This window comes from Schistocerca serialis, chromosome 3 (genome assembly GCF_023864345.2).
Source record: "Schistocerca serialis cubense isolate TAMUIC-IGC-003099 chromosome 3, iqSchSeri2.2, whole genome shotgun sequence".
NCBI lineage: Eukaryota > Metazoa > Arthropoda > Insecta > Orthoptera > Acrididae > Schistocerca > Schistocerca serialis.
Genome location: NC_064640.1, coordinates 618,296,658 through 618,316,914, shown reverse-complemented (window position 1 = coordinate 618,316,914; position 20,257 = coordinate 618,296,658). Strand labels below are relative to the sequence as shown.

At 45.3% G+C, this 20,257-nt stretch overlaps 1 protein-coding gene across 1 annotated transcript in view; it reads right to left on the bottom strand.

Moving 5' to 3' along the window:
* Positions 1-19,331, bottom strand: part of LOC126469548 (metal cation symporter ZIP14-like) — a 216,535-nt gene extending 197,204 nt beyond the window's left edge. Inside the window, exon 1 of the mRNA XM_050096666.1 lies at positions 19,273-19,331. The gene's annotated coding sequence lies outside the window, so the exon portion shown is untranslated. The remainder of the gene's footprint in view (positions 1-19,272) is intronic.
* Between the last annotated feature and the right edge of the window lie 926 nt (positions 19,332-20,257).

Below are 20,257 nucleotides of genomic sequence, written 5' to 3'. Positions count from 1 at the left end.
CGAACACATACATAGTATCGGCGGGTGTGTGAATGATTAGAGTTAATTCTCTGTGACAGTTAGAAAATCCACCAGAGTGTCGTTCGCGTTTAGGTTTGTTAGCACGACTGGCGGGATGCATAAGGGGTGTGAAAACCGTCAGATGTTGAGTGATCACCGTGAAGAACACGGAATGCCGCGTACTCGTAGGAGACAGCGTTATCAGCACCTGGTAGAGTTTGTGCTGGCAGGCTGGCCGAATTGTGCAATATCCAGATTTGTGGGGCATTCGTATGTGACAGTGATCCTATGCTGCACGTTAACGGGAGGACAGGCACATCCATCTTACAGGTTCCGGTCGACCATGTCTGACCACCACAAGGGGGATCGCCGTATTTTGCACCAAGCACATCCTAACCCCTTCATACCTGTAGCTGCTTGCCAGAAGTGAACTCCCTGCAATCTTCTGTGCCATCTCAAACCATTGGTCGGAGACTAGCGCCAGTCTGACTAGGGAATTATCGTCCCATGCATAGGCTGCTGTTAAGATCAACACAAATGGCCGCGCTTTGAGTGGTACTATGACCATGTTGCATGGACTGCTGATGAATGGCGTTGTACTGTGTTCAGCGAAGAATTGCTATTCTTCAGTACCCCGGATGATCGTCATCGGTGACTATGGTGGCGACCTGGGCTGAGGTTCAATTCTTTAAATGTTTTGGAGAGCCACGGAAGTGTTACTCCTGGCGTCATTGTGTGGGGATACATCGGGTATGACTTCAGGTCACCGAGCGAGGTGGTGCTGTGGTTAACACAGTGGACTCGCCTTCGAAGGGGGGGGGGGGGGGGGGACGACAGTTCAAACCCGCGTCCGGCCATCCTGATTTAGGTTTTCCGTGATTTTCCCAAATCGTTTCAGGCAAATGCTGGGATAGTTTCTTTGAAAGGGCACGGCCGACTTCCTTCCCTATTCCGAGGGGACCGATGACCTCGCTGTTTGGTCCCCACCCCAAAACCAACCAACCAACCAACCAACTTCAGGTCACAGCTGATAGTGACTGAGGGAGATCTGAAGGCACAATGGTACGCCACATATATATTACGTTGTCGTGAGTTATAACTAATGTGACTGTATTGTGGTACCATTTTTCAACAGGAAAATGCTCGTCCACACATTGCACACATGCCACGTGTGTGCACTGTCTGCCCGATACTGTAGCATTCACATGACCAACAAGATCCCCAGATATGTCCTTAAATAGGACGTGTGTGGGACCAGCTCGGACGTCAATTCCGTCCCAGTACTAGTACTCACGATATCAAGGACCAATTACAACAGTTGTGGGACAGCTTTACTCAAGCGATGATACAACGGCTTTATGACATCCTTCCTAACCGAATCAGTGTATACATTGAGGGCAGAGGGAGTGCAACGTCATACTGATATGTGGCCTCTTACTAGTAAGTTCTTTGTAAATTATGCTTGTTTCTGTAGTCACTATAATAGCATCAGATACCTTTTTAATGTGTGACGTTTCAATTCGTTTCCTTGTTCCCTTCTGGGTGCTTTACTTTTTCGTCAGGCAGTGTAATTTGGCCATCAAAAGTCCATATACCCAGCTTTGAAGCTTATGTGTGAAGAAAGGGCTGTAGGGATATGAATGCCATCACATCAATTTATTTCTCTCTGTACCTAAAAGTGACGCACAAAATTTATTGTTGACCATGTTTAAGGTGCACACGGAACGTATTCGCAGTTGCGAATATGGGAACCATCAGATGTATAATGGAATGACGAAAATGAAAGTTTGTGTCGTACCGGGAGTCGAACCCGGATTTCCCGATTATCGCGAGCGGTTGCCTTACGATTTGGCTATCCGAGCACGATTCACGGCGAGACCCAAACTTCCGTATGTCGTCAACCATGCGTCTAGAAGCTGTACTCGTACATCTATTATGTATATTGCCTTACCGGGGAGACATTTTACTTCAAAGTCGCTTCCCCGGTGTTGGCGGATAAATACGATATTGCAATGGCTGTGTTATTCCGAATTAGATGCAATACTCCTTCGGACATGCATGCAATACCGTATTTATCCGCCGATACCGGGCGAGCGACTTTCAAGTAAAATTTCTCTCCTGTACTGGAATATACATAGTGGCTGTAAGAGTATAGGCTGTACACAACTGGTTGGCGACATATGGAAGTTTGGGTCTGCCCGTGAGTCGTGCTCGGATAGCCCAATGGTAAGGCGACTGCTCGCGATAAGCGAGAAATCTGGGTTCGAATCCCGGTCCGGCACAAATTTCCATTGTTGTCATTCCATTATACAGCTGATGGTTGCCCATATTCGCAACCGCGAATACATTTCATGTGTTTCATAACGGCTGTAGTCGCTGCAGCGCCTGTTCCTTCGGAGACGCTTACATGTCCGAAGAAATATTGTACCGTAATTCGGAATAACACAGGCACTGCAGTACTGTATGTTTAAAGTAGGTTAATGAGAGGAAACTTCATACCCAACTTTGCATGTCATGCGGACGGACCTTGGAAATTACAAAAAATGGTTCAAATGGCTTTGAGCACTATGGAACTCAACTGCTGTGGTCATAAGTCCCCTAGAACTTAGAACTACTTAAACCTAACTAACCTAAGGACAGCACACAACACCCAACCATCACGAGGCAGAGAAAATCCCTGACCCCGCCGGGAATCGAACCCGGGAACCCGTGCGTCGGAAGCGAGAACGCTACCGCACGACCACGAGATGCGGGCTGGAAATTACATTTATTTCAGCACGAATGTAGAGGCCAATGATGACCAAATTTGAATAAGACATACTGTAGCCTGCCGTTTCTCGCAATCGTGTACAGTGTGCTCTGGGATAGTGTGTCTGCTGCCACAGTTAACGGCGACCCTTGTCATCGACGTGTTGCGCGCGGCACTATCCTGGCTGCAGCACAACATTGACACGGTGACGCGTGCTTACAGGATCTCAGAGATGGAGTGTCCCACCGTCTGGACGCATTCGAAACAGTTGCTGCTGCACGTCTTACTAACCCTGCACTTCCATTCGCAGTAGCGACAGGACGGCTCTTTTTCTATATCTCTCTGTTTCTGTTTATTCTAGCATCGCTTATTTTATTTTTATTGTGGTAACGTTTCACAACGCGTCGGCTGGTACCCATCCTAGAAGCTGTAGAAACAGAGAATTCGTCTGCCCCAAACACGCTGAATGAAATCCATTTTCCTGCATGCGTATATTTCTCGCCCTCATATGCGGTGTAAAGAAAACTTGGTTCTTCCCTTGGCTGATAGTTTCTACTAATACCGCGCGTACAGTAACATCGTGTGAAATATTGGTGCTGAGAAGTGGTTATGTGTAGCTGATTACGAACAGCTGATTATGTACGAGTTCGGAGACAGGTACGATGACCGTTTTATACTTTTTCGCAGTAAAAAAGATTTTACTTAAAATACGAACTAACTCACGCGACAGTTTTGGTTTATTTGCGAAAGAGTATACCATGTTGCAGGAAGTGCGCCATGAACCCATGTGCGTGAAGAAGAAAAAAAAATTAAGAGTTTAAGACCCAGTCGACAACGAGATCATTAGAGACTCCCCACAAGCTTAGATTGTGGAACGATTGGGAAGGAATCCGGCTGTGGCCTTTCAGAGGAACCAGCGGGGTACTTGCCTTAAGCGATTTACGGATATCTAGAAAAATATATAACTAGACGGCCGGACGCGGATCTGATTCTGAGCCATCGTCCTCCTGTTTGCGAGTCCTGTGTGCTAACCACTGCGCCACTTCGGGCTTGAAAGTTGACTATAACTGATTCTTCATGGTGACCTTTGACCTAATATACTTCGGAAACGGAAACATATCTGCGCAAACCCTTTCACTTATGTTATTTTCAAGTGGTCCCAGACTAAGATGCAGCTCTTAGAAATCGCGGGTTCGCAGGATGTGACTTTGTGGTTTTTGCTTCAAGATGGGCATGAATCTCCCAGAAAGTTTTGTAGCCAGTCATGAATCCTTGCTCTGTCTGCATGAAAAGATCGATACGCTTTCGTGTCCCAGTAGATAAACAGATTCCACAATATATAGCTGCTCTTCCGATCTTGTAACTAGGAAAAATGATTGAAGAAAAATCCCAGAGTACATGGAAGGTGGTTGTAGAGTAGTTCCACAGCTTAGACGTTTTATTAGAGTGAAATTAGAATTATATTAATAACTTCAGCTGCTGACGGGTGTTGATATATATCAGCAGGGACAGGTGAAAATGTGTGCCCCGACCGAGACTCGAACCCGGGATCTCCTGCTTACATGGCGAGACTTGGTAAGAATGTCTTCCACGAGTAATGAGTGTGTTGCGGTGAGACACTACGAATGTAGTATGTGGACATAAAAGGTGAGAATGTGGGGTCTCGCGGGAGGCGTGCACGAGATAGTCCCTGCAATCACACTATCCTATGTGTCCTCGGCGGCTCAGATGGATAGAGCGTCTGCCATGTAAGCAGGAAAACCCGGGTTCGAGTCCCGAACGGGACACACATTTTCACCTGTCCCCGTTGATATAGGTTCTAGGCGCTACAGTCTGGAATCGCGCGACCGCTACGGTCGCAGGTTCGAATCCTGCCTCGGGCATGGATGTGTGAGATGTCCCTAGGTTAGTTAGGTTTAAGTAGTTCTAAGTTCTAGGGGACTGATAACCTCAGAAGTTAAGTCCCATAGTGCTCAGAGACATTTTGAACCCCGTTGATATATATCAACGCCCGTCAGCAGCTGGAGGTATTAATATAATTCTAATTTCGTTCTAGACGGCTGCAGGTCATATTTTATTATAGTGGTTGTCCATTGTATCCATCCTCCAGTGACGCGTTAAGAGAACTTACAGTAAGTATGGCGTTTCTTTTTTAAAAATTTTGTTTTGTTTTTTTGTTTCTTAAGTGACACACACTCAGCTACAAGGTACGATTACTCCGAAATCCGACAACCGATGGCTGTGGCTGGTCGCAGATGGACACTGGAGAATATAAATCATCCTGAAGGTAATTTAATGCGTGTGAGTGACGTTACACTGGACAGACTCTGTGAACCACCTCCAAACACGTCACCATCCTGCGGAGTCTGATTCCAACTCAGGGCCGCCTCGACAGAAAGCGTTGCTATCTAACGGAGGCCCACGCGCCAGTGATGTGACTCAAGCCAGGCCACTGACGCTCTGCAGTATGCAACATTTCCGCGTTGTCATTTATACAGGAACGTGTATGACGCTTGCTTCTCCAACGAAAAAGTCCTAGGTGGCTTTCGCGCCAGATTCATAGCTTTGTTTCATCAACTTGTAGCAGGTCCCTACACCGTATACTTAACGTTTAGGTCTCCAAATCCAATAGGTGCTCCACGGATGCTTCGTTTTGGTGAAGGATTGCCTGGTTCTGATTAAGATTATCGTCGACTGCAGCTGATATGTGTTGTAGCCGACTGTGTGCATTTGCACAAGTTTTATAAATTGATGAGGAGCGGTTTAGTTTACTGGATACACATCAATTATTTGTGAACGTGGCTGCGTGCTATTAATTTACTGATTGCTAAATATCACAGTGGCTTAATTTGGTAAAAATGAGTATCTTATTCTTTGTCAGTACTCATGTTACACGTGAAACGCAAGTTTAACAACAAAGTAAAACATCTTGTCTATTATACCACGCATGTTACCAAGGTTTCATTAGATATTCGTTTATAGAGTAGAAGAAAATATTAAGCAGAAATGTAGCTAGCTTTCGCAATTGTTCCGTTGCATTTACCGAGTGTTGAGGAAACAGTGACATATCACTCGACCCGAAACAGGTGTGATGAAATCAGATTCAGTTTTGCTAAATTAGTGTGCTGTTTGCATCGCCCAAAAGCTGTACTCGGGCAGAAGCGAGTGTTGTGAAACCACGTGAGGTCAGCCTTCAGTTCGCGCAAGAATGCCATCTGGCTGGAGCCACTCCTTTCCACTCAACGAAACTCGATTTTCAGCTTCTCAACGAACATAACATTGTACCTGAAGGAGAGGCTATCAGCTCTGTCTTTAAATACATTTGCCCCATACGCGAATCTAATTATGGCAAACGGCGATGTTTTTCTAATTTCTATTGGCTGCAGTCTAAAAATGGTACTTACACATGAAAAGAAAATGGAAATTACTGTGTTTAATAGCACATCCTTCTGATTAGCTGGTTTTGATCACCTTTCAGAGAGTATGACAACATGTTCAATGATTTTGACACTCGCACATTTTGGTTGGCCCCTACCGAGTGCAGTCATATTTCTTAGAAAGCATTGATCCTCGCTTTGTTCATAAGACTGAACACACAACTCCTTGTGTAATTTAGAAAGAGCGAATAAGTTATACGGTTAATGTTACACTGCAGAGATTTTTCTTAAGTCAGAAGAATTCACATGTGTTTTGTAGGACGATTGTGTATGTGGTGGTTTACTTGTAGTCTATACAGTTTATTAACAAGTTCTTCATCATTATCCGCCATTTAACATCTACTGACATACGAAGGTTGCCTTCAAACTTCTCCTCGCATTACACTCTTTAGCTACGCGGATACATGTCGTGCCTACACAATTTCTGTCATTTCTCTGATTTCCATTATATCGTTGTCTCGGTCCTTTATCGTCCTTGGTGCAAGTACCTCCCATTCTCAGGGCTACAAGCGTTTCTCTATTTAGAGAACCAAAAGCACTGCACGCCATACCGTTGAAACCGAGAGGTTACGGGATCGAACCCTAGCCGGACCACGAAAATTTTCAGCTTGCCTTCAATCTAGCCTTCACATTTCAACGATGTAAGGAGTCTCTAGGAACGACACATTGTCCGGACTCCACTTTAAAGTGTTGGTCCCCTTTCCCCGGTTAGATAACGGACGTAGATTAGGGACACCCGCATCCTATTGAAACACTTGCATGTAGCCACTGAGCCATACGGAATTATTATTGTTATTACTCCACGCCATTTTTCCTCGCCAAGAAATTCTATGAAGTCATTGGTAATTGTCCCATTTTGTTTTCAAAAAATGTTCAAATGGCTCTGAGCACTATGGGACTTAACTTCTAAGGTCATCAGTCCCCTAGAACTTAGAACTACTTAAACCTAACTAACCTAAGGACACCACAACATCCATGCCCGAGGCAAGATTCGAACCTGCGACCGTAGCGGCCGCGCGGTTCCAGACTGCAGCGCCTAGAACCGCTCGGCCACTATGGCCAGCTTTTGTTTTCAATCCTCCCCTCTTCTTCTTCTTTCTTCCGGTGTTACGCATTTTCCTATTTCCCATTTTCAGTTCCTTTGCTATCTGCGATTAGTTGCTATTTGATCTCTCCACCTCTTTCTTTGTCTACCTATTCATCTTTACCCTAGTGGTCGACAATTCATTACTATTTTAGGCATTCTATTTTCATTTAGTCTTGTGATGTGATCTCTCAATTTCTGCGATCTTTGATTTGTTCATTTATGCTTTTAAGTATTTTCTCTTGTCTGATTGTTGTACACCTAACGATATCATGCCCGCCCGGTCGGCCGTGTGGTCAAACGCACGGCTTTCCGGGCGGGAAGGAGCGCCGGTTCCCGGCACGAATCCGCCCGGCGGATTAGTGTCCGAGGTCCGGTGAGCCGGTCTGTGGATGGTTTTTAGGCGGTTTTCCATCTGCCTCGGCGAATGCGGGCTGGTTCCCCTTATTCCGCCTCAGCTACACTATGTCGGCGATTGCTGCGCAAACACTTTCTCCACGTACGCGTACACCACCATTACTCTACCACGCAAACATAAGGGTTACACTCGTCTGGTGTGAGACGTTCTCTGGGGGTCCACCGCACAATAACCCTGGGTTCGGTGTGGGGCGGCGGAGGGGTGAAGTGGACTGCGGTAGTCGTCGTGGGGTTGCGGACCTCTGCGGCTGCGGCGGGGACGGTCCCCGGTTAACATAACATAACATAACGATATCATACAGTCTATAGCGAGTTCTTCTTCTTAAAAACCTCATTTCCGCAGCTTGTATTACTCGTTCGTTTCAGCTGTTATTGTTCAGGCCTCACTGCCACAACTTACAGATGGTATTGCCATTGTATTTCAGAACTTCTTTAAGGTTTCTTTGATCATCTTTTTATTTATTGTTCTGTAGTGACCCTATTAATATAAATGAATCTTCAATTTTTTTTCGGTATATCCTTTTTGTTTGTGAAGGATATGGTATTTCCCAAGACGTTGAATTCAGTCATACTCTGTATTTTCTGGTCATTTACTACAATTTTACTTTGGACCGGGTCTTGGCCTTTGACACCCATGGTTCCAAACTTCATCTTTGGTGGTTGGTATGAGATCACAGAGCTGCACCCGTCGTTACACCATATCCCAAACTTTTCTGATTGACAAGTCTGGTGATCTGGCAGGATAGGGCAAAAGGCTGACATCCTGTGACAAAAAGAAGGCATGTGTTCGTGCAGCAACATGTGGTCATGCATTATCTTGCTGAAAAATGCGCCTGGGGTGTTGTGGAAAAAGAATATGTCTACAAGTCACAGGATGTAATTCACGTAGGTCACACTGGTCACAGTGCCCTGGAAATGCACCAACGGTGATTTATAGTTGTACCTAATAGCGTCCCAACCATAAGGCGTTTAGTTGGCGCTGTATGTCTTGTGCGAATGCAGTCACCTTGATGCCGCTCCCCCTGTCTGCGGCGAACCAAAATGCGCTCATCATTTTCAAACAAGCTCAGAAACTGATTTCGTCTGAAAACACCATCTGATGCAATTCCTGTTCCAAGAGATGTCGTTCTATGCACCATTCCCGTCTAGCATGATTCTGCACGTTCATCAAAGGTAGTCAGAAAAGTGAACGACGTGCACGTAACCCATACCGTAATAAACGGCGATGAACCGTCACCCCTGATAGCGTACGATGTGTTACACTGTTCCACTGTTGCGCCAGAGCCGAGGATGACGAAGATCTGTCCTGGAAATGCCATTCGGATGAGGTGTCGACCGTCGCGGGGGATGGTGTGGGTGGTGCGACATGACTCATCTCGTCGTGTCCTATGGCCTTCCGTGAACTATTCTGGGCACACCCGTTGCACTGCTGAAACACTTCGTCCCACACGAGCAGTAGTTTCCAGGATGTATGCATTATATCATCTCATGCCAATAAAACACCCTCTTTCAGACGCACTGAGTTGACGGTACGGTTCGCGCATACGTCTGCGAGGCATCCTGCACGTCTGCTCAAGTCACACTGATCCACCTTGGTTTATGGCGACGACTAGGGCCACAAGTACATTTTACCGGTAGGTGGTGTTGCGCCGCGATATCGATGTTGACCTTGAACCCGCGGGCCAACATGGTTCAAATGCTAATCATTTCTGCACAACATACGAATATACATGTCCTGTGAATATGAACGTCCTATCTGTAGTCCTTTAAAGTGTTCTGTTTATTTGTTATTTTTTAAACATGAGTGTATTTTGAATATAGGAAACTGAAATAAATATGCTAGAGAATGAGTTGATTAAAAAAAAAAAAAAATCCTGTGGCCGGTGGTAAAATTTCAACCGTTCAAGTCACCAAGCCCTCATAGAATCTTTCCAGCTCTACGGCGGGAGAGAGTTTAATTAGATAACTATGTAGGCTGTTTAAGGTTAGCCCAGTAGCAGAAATCATTCGTAATGCTTAGAGGACGGTGAGGGTTGTTTTCATTCCGAAGCCAGGGAAAATTTATCATACCAAGGCCAAGGATAGGAGACTGATCAGCCTGTCCTCCTTCCGTCTTTAGACATTAGGAAAACTGGTTGATGTGTGTCTTAGGTTAACTGACATTCCTCTACAACTCATCCAACACGCATATCAACCAAGCAAATCGTGTGAAACAGCACTTCACCAAATTGTTGGGAAGGTCGTAAAAGCACTACAGTTTCAGGGAATTGCTCTTTGCATCTTCCTGGTTAGCGAGAGGGGCTTTTAGAAATACGACGTTCGATTCCATGGTTACAGCTGTAGAAGAGCATGACACTGAGACCACCAGATGTAGGTGGATTAAGACCACGTTGAGCAGAAGTAAGGTAGAAGCAACAATGTTGAATGATAAATTAGTGGTCAACACCACCAGAGGGTATCCATAAGATAGGGTTTTATCCCTACTACTGAGAAAGCTTATTGTGAGTGAACTCATGGAAGAGCTAAATGCTAGAGTCTACTTTTGCCAAGGATACGTGGACGACTTAGTCATACAGTACTTAGCAAATTAGCTAGTACTGTCAGAACAATGGTACAATGTGCACTGAGCATTCTGTAAAAGTGTTGCAGGAAACAGGATCTACGGATCAGCCCCAAGAAAACTGTTGTAGCACCATCACGAGGAAGCATATCCAGCACACGTACTGGAATCTTAAGTTTCTCGATGAAAAGCTACTTTCAGAGGAGGCAGTGAAGTATCTAGGAGTAACCCTGGACGCAAAACACGGATGGACCCTTCACATAAGGAATGTATGTCCCAACGTGAAAGGTACTCTTAAGAGCACAAGAAGATCGTATGGAAAGAACTGAGGTCTAAATACCAAGAGTACGTACTGGTTGTACACTGATGTAATAATACCTATGATAGTAATGGTCTGCAGTATGGTGGAACAAAATAGAACAGGAGGTGGCTACTAAGAAGTTAAGCAAGCTGCATGGCTGCTAAGGAGCTTGGCAAGTTGCAGAGGCTGGCTTGTTTAGCTATTATAGGCAAAATTAGCTGCGTACTCACTGCTGGAATGGAGAACCCGCTGGACATGCCCACACTAAACCTATAGATAAAATTGAGGCAGCAGCAGAGGCATACAGAATAAAAACTAGAAACGAACTGGATGATTTTAGGATATCCAGAATCCCACACCAAAATAGGGAATGTTGTAAACATAGGAATGGTCGGGGAAATGCCGGCTGTATATACAATAACCTACAGCTGCTTCCATAAACCTTTCATAAATGAACCACCGCACTGTACAGCGTGCAGAGACATATTCTGATTTATTGACGGGGTCGAAAACAGACAAAGATACTGGGGCCTGGGTATGTGAGGTACAACCTAATGCAGAGAGCGCAATCTCTCTAGGGAAGGATTGGAAAAGGGCGCAGATCATCCCCGTTTTCAAAAAGGGACGTCTAACAGATGTGCAGAACTATAGACCTATATCTCTAACGTCGATCAGTTGTAGAATTTTGGAACACGTATTATGTTCGAGTGTAATGACTTTTCTGGAGACTATAAATCTACTCTGTAGGAATCAGCATAGGTTTCGAAAAAGGCGATCGTGTGAAACACAGCTCGCGCTATTCGTCCACGAGACTCAGAGGGCCATAGACACGGGTTCCGAGGTAGATGCCATGTTTCTTGATTTCCGCAAGGCGTTTGATACAGTTCTTCACAGTCGTTTAATGAACAAAGTAAGAGCATATGGACTATCAGACCAATTGTGTGATTGGACTGAAGAGTTCCTAGATAACAGAACGCAGCATGTCATTCTCAATGGAGAGAAGTCTTCCGAAGTAAGAGTGATTTCAGGTGTGCCGCACGGGAGTGTCGGAGGACCGTTGCTATTCACAATATATGTAAATGACCTTGTGGAAAACACCGGAATTTCAATGAGGCTTTTTGCGGATGATGCTGTAGTATATCGAAAGGTTGTAACAATGGAAAATTGTACTGACATGCAGGATAATCTGCAACGAATTGATTCGTGGTGCAGGGAATGGCAATTGAATCTCAATGTAGACAAGTGTAATGTGCTGCGAATACATAGAAAGAAAGATCCTTTATCATTTAGCTACAATATAGCAGGTCAGCAACTGGAAGCAGTTAATTCCATAAATTATCTGGGAGTTCGCATTAGGAATGATTTAAAATGGAATGACCATATAAAATTAATCGCCGGTAAAGCAGATGCCAGACTGAGATTAATTGGAAGAATCCTAAGGAAATGCAATCAGAAACCAAAGGAAGTAGGTTACAGTACATTTGTTCGCACAGTGCTTGAGTACTGCTCACCGGTGTGGGGTCCGTACCGGATACGATTGATAGAAGAGATAGAGAAGATCCAACGGAGAGCAGCGCGCTTTGTTACAGGATCATTTAGTAATCGCGAAAGCGTTATGGAGATGATAGATAAACTCCAGTGGAAGACTCTGCAGGAGAGACACTCAGTAGCTCGGTACGGGCTTTTGTTGAAGTTCCGAGAACATACCTCCACCGAGTAGTCAAGCCGTATATTGCTCCCTCCTACGAATATCTCACGAAGAGACCAGGAGGATAAAATCAGAGAGATTTTGAGCCAACACAGAGGCATACCGACAGTCTTTCTTTCCACGAACAATACGAGACTGGAGTTGGAGGGAGAACCGATAGACGTACTCAAAGTACCCTCCGCCACGCACCGTCAGGTGGCTTGCGGAGTATGGAGGTAGATGTAGATGTAGAAGCTGGCTACGTTATTCCGGGAGGAAATATGTGCTGTCATTGTGCTGGCGGATTTGAGTCCACGTAGGTACTACAAAGGTCGTAGCATCTACGTTTATTCAGACCGCCAAGCAGTTCTGAAATCTCTATCAGCCCCTGCAACGAGATCAAAGATCGTTGCAGAATGCCCCAAAGCTCTTATGACACTAGGGGAGAAGCCGCGCGGTATAAGGCGTATTGTCACGGTCCGCGCGGCTCCCCCCAGTCGGAGGTTCGAGTCCTCCCTCGGGCATAGGTGTGTGTGTCGTCCTTAGCGTAAGTTAGTTTAAGTTAGATTAAACAATGTGTAAGCTTAGGGACCGATGACCTCAGCAGTTTGGTCCCATAAGACATTACCACAAATTTCTAGAAAACGCTAGGGTAAATCAACAGGTTACAGCTGCTGTGGGTCACTGCTCACTTAGGAATCAGTGGCAATGAACAAGCTGATGGGCTATCTAGGACAGGTGCGACAGCACCATTTATTGGGGCGGAACCAATCCTAACCATCACTAAGGCTAGCTTATTGGAGTATGATCCAAAAGCAAAAACATGGCAAGAGAAGTTCTGCAACACTGGTCTTGAACAAGAGACAGACTAAACCCACTGGAGTACTAATAACAGGCCATGGGAACTTTAAGAAACACCTACACATGATGGGTACAGAGAAAGGACAACGTAGGTTTAATGTATGTGGTGAGGATGGTGAAACAACATCACACTAATCTTCTAGTGCAAAGCTTTCGAGATCAAAAGACACAGAATATTGGGATCATAAAATCCTGAGGAAACTGAGTCTAATAAACATCAAATAAAGGGCCTCTCACTACTCTTTAAGGGAACTGATTGGTTTTGCTGGGATTAGACGCAGCGTAACAGCACAATAGAGCCTGATTCGTTGCGGGAAATTGTGGGATGGGGCCACTGCTATTTTTATCTTCTTGTTCAGATCAAATGAAAAATCAAATACGTAAATTACAGAAAATATCTGAAACTTGGAAATGCAAATAAAATACATTTAAAAATCCAAATAATGACTTGTTTGTGAAAATCCTTCATAAACGATAGATTATTGGCCTGGAACTCTGTTTCTAGGTTTTATTTATATCGTGTTATGTCTTCTACACTTGGCCTAACAATAATGTTAGTCAGTTCATCACATTCGAACACAATTTACTGACTTACTGTTTTATTGTATCACTGCATAATGCGGTTTACATTAAGCATTGCGTAAGAGTATAAGCTCAAGATAGGTGCAAAATTTGAGAATGTGAAGGCCTTACCGATTGACAGCGAAACTTAGTGAATAAGTAAGCTGTATGTAGTACGAGTCACAGTTAAAACCAGAGGAGTGCCGCTTTCGGAACGCGAATTACGATCTGATTTAGAGACGCAGAAATGTAAGTGATGCTGCGGTGTGGTGTCATGGTTCATTAAATGTGTGCTGAGAGAGATAAGTAACTGGATTCGCATTCAGGGTTGAAATATCCATACAACTTTTTTTCTTTCTTAATTTGATTTTGGTGGTGGTGGTGGTTTTGGGGGAGGAGACCAGACAGCGAGGTCATTGGTCTTATCGGATTAGGGACGGATGGGGAAGGAAGTCGGCCGTGCCCTTTGAAAGGAACCATCCGGGCATTTGCCTGGAGCGATTTACGGAAATCACGGAAAACCTAAATCAGGATGGCCGGACGCGGGATTGAACCGTCGCCCTCCCGAATTTGATTTTGGCCTGAAGGTCATACAGCTAAGGTCATATACATTTACGTTTCCCTAAATCAGTGAAGATGAATGTCGAGATTTTTATTTAAAAGGACAGTTGGCTTCCTTCCTCATTATTATCTTAACCAAAGTAAAAAGAAGTAGTGTTCAAAGTTACGTGGATGATGCGGGCATTACAGATGAAGTACACGCTCCTGTTACAGTCGCATCAGTTTCAAACGACCCGTCTTAGCATTTGCTTTAAGCGATCTAGGGAAAGTAGAAAATCCTTAACACGGATGGCTTAATGGGGATTTCAATTAGCTACTGTGTCCCAGTATAAATTTGGTGTGCAAGCCTAAAATTTATCAAGTGAACTCACATCCGAGGAGGCCAGCTCGGAGCCAGGGTGCCAATCGGAATGCCAATAAGGTGTAGCAGAAGGCAGAGCACCAGGCAAATATTGCCATACAATCTCCCAGCGAGGGAAGCAAAATAGTAAACGCTGCAGTACAACATGACAAGACAGTATCAAGTAACACTCAGTACCTCGAAGCGCTGGAACACCACTGCAGTAGTCAAACACTGCAGAAAGACGCGAGCTCGGCAACCTAGACCCATTGTTGAGCCGCCACAGTAAGGCAAGGAGTTCTGACAAGACTAATAAACGAAGGCATATTCGCTCATGCACCCAGAGCCATTGTGGCATAGACGTGTGGTTCAAATGGCTCTGAGCACTATGGGACTTAACTGCAGTGGTCATCAGTCCCCTAGAACTTAGAACTACTTAAACCGAACTAACCTAAGGACATCACACACATCCATGCCCGAGGTATGATTCGAACCCGCGACCGTAGCGGTCGCCCGGTTCCAGACTGTAGCGCTTAGAACCGCTCGGCCACTCCGGCCGGCCACAGACGTGTGCTTGGCACTTTAAATAAGGGGGCGTGTGGTCCTCGAGGACACATTCAGTCGTGTAGGAGTCATGTCGCCATTCTGCCCGTGTAGACAGAACCAGAGAAAATGCCGGTCTGTTGAGGTTCAGTGAAACCAGCAGAAGACGGTCGATGACGGTCCACTTGCTACCCGCCTGCTAAATTTGACGCCGAGACGCAGCCAACCTGATGCAAGCCACAGCTGTGGTCTGCCGAGCTGCCAACTGGGACATCTTGGATGAGGAGCAGACAGGAGTGCTCACGCTCTCCCACTGAGGGTTGCTCACGTATGGTCTGCAAGTTGACATCCCCACACTGCCAGGTGTAGGACTTTCGCGCAGCCCACTGGTCGGCTCGTGAACATCTGCAGATGGTGGGGACCAGGGCCTAGCCTTCACGACAACCGACGTCCTGCACCACACAGTCGGCTTTCCTTCCCTGTGCATGTGACGGGCTGTCTGTGGGAGTACGGAAGAGTAGGGCCGCACTGTACTGCAGAGCCTCTGGCGCGGGCCGCGCTCGCCTATCTCTACGCTGCCGCCTGCACGAAAACGTACCGGCTACGGCACACTGCCTGCGGTGACTCGCCGACGAGCTGTCAGTGCTTCACGGCGTGCACTCAGGCTCGGCCGCTGTACCACGCACTGAAGCAGCTTTATTACTCTGTATACTCATCCTGGCGAATAAATGTCACTACAGATAGTGCTGTGTTTCTAAAGCTCCTACCAGCATTTCGTAGGACCGTTCTCCAACACACTGTGCCCGGCCTCTTGCACTCGAAGTGACCGTAGTTCCTAGAGTTGCCAAATGACGTCTTCCCGAATGCAAGTCCAGTGTCTTAGCACTGCGCCACCTCGCTTGATTGTGTTATCCCAGCTGTTGCTGAGGCTGTAATGGCATTGCCGCCGATGGGACGTTACAAACTGAGCTTGCTCTTTAAGTTCTTTGATTTATTTTCACGGTAATTTTTGTCTATCGCGTACAAAACTTTCCTTCAGGTAATCGTTAGTTTTGAACTGCAGGGTGTTCGACAATGTTTTGATGATTTCAAATTTGAATATCACAGAAATTGATCGTGAAACAAAGTTGAACATTTTACACAAGGTACAACATTTGTTCAAGTTTACTTACGAAATACTACAACGAGCAATGACAACCATTCGCGGCTACACAATACTCGAGGCGTTTCACTCAGTTTTTGAACACTTCTTTCATATCTGCTGGACGGAGTCTGGTAATTTCATCGTGAATTCGTTCTTTTAACTGTTGCAAGCTTCTCCTCTGGCCAGTGTACACTCTCGCCTTCAAATAATCCCGTACCTAAAAAGTCTCGTACAGTTAGATGAGGCGAGAGAGGTGGTCATTCCACAGAAGCGCTTGTGGAAATTGCGCGGTTACCAAACGCTTCACGGAGACCTTGCAAGGTCTTGTTGGGCGTGTGGCATATTCAGCATTTGGGCATGTTTTCGTAACGAACGACGAGGGCTTGCCTGTAAACTGTCACGCACACGTTCGACATTCTTGTGGGTTCGGACGGTTTTCCGAGTGCCGGTTGAATTTCGGTTCGATGCAGTGGCAGTTGCACGAAAGTTTCTTACCCAATTCCATATTGCTCCACGAACAGGAATTGGATATCGCGGCTCAATATTGAAATGTTTACGAAAGGCTCGTTGCGTGCGTATGACATATTCGCCACAGCGAAAATAGCACAACACCGCGAACGCACGATGTTGCTTCGACCAGTACGAGACGATTGCTGACCTTCTATGGCATAAAACTTGACACTCCTCACTACAGATAGACGGCGCCACTGTCGCTGTATTTTAATTTCAGTTCGCGTTATTCAAATTTCAAATCGTAAAAATATTGTGAAACACCCTATATAAGTGTAATACGTTCGCGAAGGGCACTTTATAGTTTTCACTTATTCTGCGTCCTACTTATTAAACCAAATTAAGGGGAGGTTTGGCCCAATAAGAGCATGTTCCTTGAGAATTTTTTTCTCTGGATGTGTTATAGATATCAATGTCAAATTTAGTCAAAAGGTTTATTGATATTTCCTCTACAAACCGGAATTTTTTCGACCGGAAATGTCTAAGAACAAAGGCGGAAGTGCCGTCGGAACGAAACAAAATTTCGATGTAGACCTCCACGCGCGGTATGTCACATGTCAGCCGGCTCGTCTGAAATCAAAATCGAGTTGACGTTAGCGAAGTATGTAAGAATCTTTAGGAGCTCCTCACTTAAGTTATTTGGACCATAGGAAACATAATGGCGGCCATTTGAAAAAAATAGGGTTTTTTTATCGATTTTTCGACTTCGTCGGCCAAGTAAAAATATTTATAGTTGATGGATCGGAATAAAAGTGGTCCAACTCCTAGACAATTTAGTTAGCTTCGTCGGAAACAAAGAGTCATGCCAATTTGCTCAGAAGATTTGAAGTTACCATACCGCGCGATATAAAAAATGTTATTTCGAGAAAAACGCGTTTGACGTTTTGACTGCAAATAAATGCAATATCATGCGAGTTACGTTCTATCTGCTATTCCAGGTCCATAAACTAGTCCTTCCTTTTCCTCACAGAGAGCGTTCTGCTCGATCTGGACCATACTGTGCTGCTCCAGAGCCGCTCGTACGGCCGGTGACAAGCGGTTTTCGGCCGCTTGAATCCGGTGGCGAACTGCGTTGAATAGAGTCGCAGGGTGACGTCCATCGTTGTCATGGTCTTCCGAATTGCTGAATACCCTTCGTTGAAGCTGCTCACTGCCAGGAAAGTCGCAATCTCCACAGTCTTCGCACCCGAATGCAAATGCTTGGGGGCTAACTTCCAAACACGCGCGTTCAGACTTTCATTTGAATTTTGTGTGTTTCTTCCCAAGCACCGGTACAATAACTCGTCCTCCGAAAGAAAAAAATCTGGTTCGGGAAAAAGGCCGATTTCAGGCAGGTGCACTTTTTATTTGTTAAACTGAGAATAACAAACATTTCCGTTCCGTATTCGGAAACACCGTTTCAGGGGTGGATTCTAAACACTTTTATGGATCCAAAAATGCAGTTTTAAAAAATCGATTTTCTTAACCAAAAGATAGTTTTGTTGGAAGTGCAGTCTTTGGAATAGCGATTATTCGTCAGCAGCCAATTACCTCCCCGCTTCTTTGCTGTGTTTAAAACTGCCGGAAATTAAACAGCAAATGGGCGTACGAGAATACGACAAGTTGCCTCATCAACTCAGCGAGAAGTTGAAATAAAACCGGCGCTTTAAATAATTTTGTATTGATGAAGGTCGTTCCTTCTTCTTTCCAGTATCTGTACTTGCAGATTTCGACGTGATGGTTGAGCTCAATTTTCTCTGAATAAAAAAACCAACGACATCGTCTAATATAGTTGGGTTACTTCGTTAGGGTCCAAAGGTCCATTAGAGACGAAGAACAAAGCTGAGAAAACAGTAGCATCCTTTTTCATCGACGCGTCCCACCATTTAGCAAAGTGAGTCTTACATCGTCAAATATGTCCTCAAATCTGTCCTTATAATAACCCTTTTACTCTCTTCGAACTGCAGCTTGCGAGGTCCCGACATAAAACAAAGAGCAATATGATGCTTCAATACAACGACACGATTTTTACTATTGATTGTCTCAGTAACGAACGCTAAATTGAAGTACGCTTTGACCATGTTAAGAGTGAAAGAGAAGAATTTGCTAAATTTAGGTGTACAAGGAATCACTTAACCCAAAAAATTAAGTGTTAAAGGATGCAATGCATATCACGAAGATGAAGTTCTGTGAAGAAGTGCTGATAATCTAGTTGTTTTTTCAAGTGTTGCAGATTTTAAGAACTGGTAAAATCGACAAAAATCGTGGTACTTTGTCGGTTATTCCATTCAAAAAAGCTGAGACTTAAATAAAGGGAAATTGTTCAGTATCAAATACAACTCTGTTGGCCTTAACAGTGCAACTAGGAATAAACGGAAAACGTCGGTGAGGCTAGAAGGTTAGGATACACTAAGCGTAAACGTGTGAGAACAGGTAGTCATAAAAGGTAGTGAAAATATTTCCCTTTCATAAAATAGGAGGTGTACCTGTTATCACTAAAACTGACGAAAGCCGATGACTAGCGAGTGTCAGACTCACCGGAGCTCCCGTGGCTGCAGCTGGCAGTCGAGTGTCCGGCGCAGTCCGCAGTCCGCAGCCCGCAGCGCAACGAGCGGCAATGAGCGACGAGGCGGCGGACGTGCTGCGTCCCCTCCCACTCACCCAGCTGGCCGCCGGCGCAGCCAATGGACGCTGCCCTACCAAATCCCCCACGCTCACACCGTCACGTCACAGCTGACAGATACTTGGCTCAGCTGTCAGTTTAACTCTGGAGGTGAAACTTCCTGATAAGTTACAAATATTGCCGGTCCGAAACTCCAACCTAGACCCTCCCCTTTAGCGGCTAATGCTCTTACAGAGAAATACTTGTTGTGCAATATGAGTGGCTGGAAGAGCCCGAAGGGCAGGTTCAGCAGTCTAAATTGGAAAGGTACACTACTGGCCATTAAAATTGCTACACCAAGAAGAAATGCAGTTGATAAACGGGTATTCATTGGACAAATATATTATACTAGAACTGATACGTGACTACATTTTCACGCAATTTGGGTGCATAGATCTTGAGAAATCAGTACCCAGAACAACCACCTCTGATCGTAATAACGGCCTTGATACTCCTGGGCATTGAATCAACAGAGCTGGGATGGCGTGTACAGGTACAGCTGCCCATGCAGCTTCAACACGATACCACTGTTCATCGAGAGTAGTGACTGGCGTATTGTGACGAGCCAGTTGCTCGGCCACCATTGACCAGACGTTTTCAGTTGGTGAGAAATCTGGAGAATGTGCTGGCCAGGGCAGCAGTCGAACGTTTTCTGTATCCAGAAAGGCCCATACAGGACCTGCAACATGTGGTCGTGCATTATCCTGCTGAAATGTAGGGTTTCGCAGTGATCGAATGAAGAGTAAAGCCACGGGTCGTAACACATCTGAAATGTAACGTCCACTGTTCAAAGTGCCGTCAATGCAAGCAAGAGGTGACCGAGACGTGTAACCAATGGCACCCCATACCATCACGCCGGGT